Source organism: Lactuca sativa, chromosome 6 (assembly GCF_002870075.4).
Source record: "Lactuca sativa cultivar Salinas chromosome 6, Lsat_Salinas_v11, whole genome shotgun sequence".
Taxonomy (NCBI): domain Eukaryota; kingdom Viridiplantae; phylum Streptophyta; class Magnoliopsida; order Asterales; family Asteraceae; genus Lactuca; species Lactuca sativa.
Window position 1 is genome coordinate 177,907,328 of NC_056628.2, and position 3,750 is coordinate 177,911,077.

Sequence of the window (3,750 nt, forward strand, 5' to 3'; positions counted from 1 at the left end):
TCCTTAATCTAGTCCCAACTAAGAAGGTTACCAAAACACCTCATGAGAAGTGGACAGGGAAGGTTCCCTCGTTAGCATATATCAACGTTTGGGGTTGTGAGGATTTCGTAAGATGAGAGACTCATGACAAGCTCGAACCTCACAGTGAGCGTCGTATTTTCATCGATTATCCACAAAAATCCTTTGGATATCTCTTCTATAGACCGAGTGACAATGTTGTCTTCATTGTGAGGAGATGGGTTTTCCGAGAGAGAGAGAGAGAGAGAGAGAGAGAGAACTCATATGCTAAGAGGATAGTAGGAGGCAAATTGACCTTGAAGAGCTTCGAGAGTTAAGTGATGAAGGAAACCCAAACACTAGCGCTCAACCCGAGGAGGAAACTCCAGTTGAACTAGTTGACGAGTCCTTACTTCTGAGACGTTCCAGTAGAATTAGAATGGCACCTGAGTTTTATGGTTTCCATATTACTACATATGGTGATACATTTATCAGTGTTAGTACACTGGTAAATTTGGATGAATCTAACAACTACAAGGAAGCCATGGCAGGCCCCGAGTCTGCAAAATGGAAAGAGGCGATGGACAACGAGATTCAGTCCATGTATGACAATCAAGCTTGGAACTTGGTTGACAGTGTACCAGGTCGTAAGATGGTCGGGTTCAAATGGATCTTCAAGAAGAAGACCGGCATGGATGGGAAGGTACATACATATAAGGCGCGATTGGTTGCGAAGGGCTTTACTCAAACTCATGAAGTTGAATATAACGAGACCTTCTCACCAATAGAGAAGATTAAATTTATAAGGGTTATGCTAGCCATAGCTGCATTTCATGATTATGAAATATGGAAACTGGATGTCAAAACCGCTTTCCTAAATGGAAAGCTGGCTGAAGATGTTTACATGAGTTAACCAGAGGGTTTTTTTCGATGCGAAGTACCCTAATAGACTGTGTAAGCATGAGAAATCCATTTATGGATTAAAATAACCATCTCGCAGATAGAATCTTTGTTTCGATGAGAAAGTTAAAGAGTTTGGATTTTCGATAAGCGGAGATGAGTCTTGTGTGTATGTCAAGGCTAGTGGGAGTGTAGTTAGCTTTCTGGTATTGTATGTAGATGACATACTTCTCATAGGAAATGACATTCCAACCTTCCAGGAGGTTAAGTCCTGACTTGGAAAGTGTTTCTCTATGAACAACCTCGGAGAAGCTGCTTACATTCTAGGGATAAGGATATTGAGAAATAAGAGTAAAAGAATAATAGGAGTTAGTCAAAGTACCTACTTGGACAAGGTGTTGAAACGTTTCAGCATGGATAATTCCAAGAAAGGTGAATTGCCCATTATGAGCAATACCAAACTGAGTAAGACTCAGAGTCTGGGTACCGATGCCAAGATAGCAGAGATGAGCCGAGTCCCATATGCTTCCGCAGTTGGCTCGATCATGTATGCTATGACATGTACTCACCCTGATGTGGCTTTTGCTTTGAGCATGGTCAGTAGATATCATGAGAATCTTGGTAGAGCTCACTGGACTGCGGTAAAGAACATTCTTAAGTACCTACGGAGGACTGAGGATTGGGTCCTTACCCTCGGTGGGAGTGATGTTTGAGAATGACAGGGTATAGTGACGACAGCTTTCAGATCGACATAGATAATTTCCGCTCTCATTCGGACTGGGTATTTACCCTAAATGGAGGAGTAGTAACAGTGAAAAGTTCCAAACAAGAGACTGTAGCTGATTCAACGTGGTAATAAGAGTACATAGCAGCAAGAGAAGCGTCGAAGGAGGCGATATGGCTAATGAACTTCATCGGAGACCTTGGAGTTGTACCAGCTGTAAAGGAGCCTATGGAGATTTTCTGTGATAGTGAGAGTGAGATCGCCTTAACCAACGAACCAAGGGATCATGGCAGATCCATGTACATCGACAAAAAATATCACTTCATAAGACATCGGATAGAAGAAGGACTCCTCATAGTAAAGAGGGTATCGTCAAAGGAGAACCTGTGACATCCCCATTTTCACGGCCATAAAAGACCGATTATGTTTATGTTTTGTTTGAAAATCATAGTAACATTTTAAATAAAAGTGTTGCGGAATTTGTCCCAAAACAAAATATGATAAAGATTTATCAAAAGCATTTCCAAGGAAATGTATTTCATTAAAAGACCTGGGATGTCGTGTTTGATACAGATCAAAATCATAAACAGTACAATATAAGCCTTACTACATTATTTCGTATCTACAGGCCTATATCCGTAATCCCTCATCCCAAAACATCACATCTATGCTCATGCGCCACTACCTGTAATACAAGAAACTGAGTGGGTTAGGCTGGGGAGCCTGGTGAGCACATAGGGTTTTCAACCCACAATAAATAATTTTATTAATTTCATCAATCAACAATAACTCGATTACCCGTTCCCGTTATCCTCACTTTACGTCCCTAAACACCTATCATAAGGGACCTAGCCTAAGGACCATCATCGGGATGGACACTACTGCTAAGGGGATTCCTCAACAATAAATGTCCTAAAGGCAACCATGTGGGGGATGGAGTACACCGGTGAACACACCGTTCACAAGCACCTACAGGTTGCGAGCCTGCTAGTGTCCCACTGGACTGTCTAGAAGAGTCTGTGGTCGTCATCCATACTCCGCTAGATGACAGAATCAACAACATCAACATCGAGGCCTCTCATCATTTTATCACACATCACCTATTACATCTACCCATGTTTTACCCCAACATTTTCGTAGATATAAAATACATATACAGTTTAAATCATTGAAAACATGTATAACAATGTTCATCCAGCATAGATAGCAAGTATTCAGATAATATGCACACATAGCACGTAATTTATATAAAATACTTCATATCTATGTGTAAGCTGAAAGTAACTATGCACTCACCTGAAAGGTGGTGACTCAGTACTCGGACAGCGCTTCGATACTCTCAAAACAATTTTCCTTCGATAAAACCTAGTACCAATACCACTAGGGTTTAGTCTAACGATAACCGCGACAAATTAATAGTCTCACTATTATTATTATTATTATATAAGTGTTAAATAACACTCAATATAACTCATAATAATAGCCCAAATAATTATTTCAAGGACCTAATAACATTCCTATAATTATTTGAAAGCTATATTAAAAATTGTGTAAGCGTAGCTCACTTACAGCGGATTTTAACGAAAACCGGAACTTTATTTGGAGCAGCGTTTCGAAACCGAAAGACTCTTTTTCTCGAGACTCCGGGAGCCTCGGGGCTTCCTTCAGGAGCTAGGGGCCTTATCTAGGGTTTAGGAGGGTTTAGGGCACTTAGAGAGAGAAAGAAGCTAGAGAGATTGGAATTTGGAGTGAAAAATGAAGGTGCCTCAGCCCCCCTTTTATAGCCTGCGAGGCCTCGGTACGCTGGGCGTACTTCGGACCTACGCGGGGCGTAGTCATCGGATAAGAGTTACAGGTGGCGAAGGCTCGGTGGTACGACGTGGCTTCTCCTGGACCGAATATGGCTATGCGAACGCGACGCGTACGAGACTGGACGCTGGGCGTAGCGAGGGGGCTACGTGTCACGATCCGAGGCGACTTCAGCGATTATCATCGGACGGCTGGGAAAGCGCCACGTCAGCGACTTCGTATCAGATCTCGCAAAATCGAGTACAAACTTTAAAAATTCGTAACTTCTGCGTACGAGCTTCGTTTTTGACGTTCTTTATATCCACGCGAAGGCGGGAATG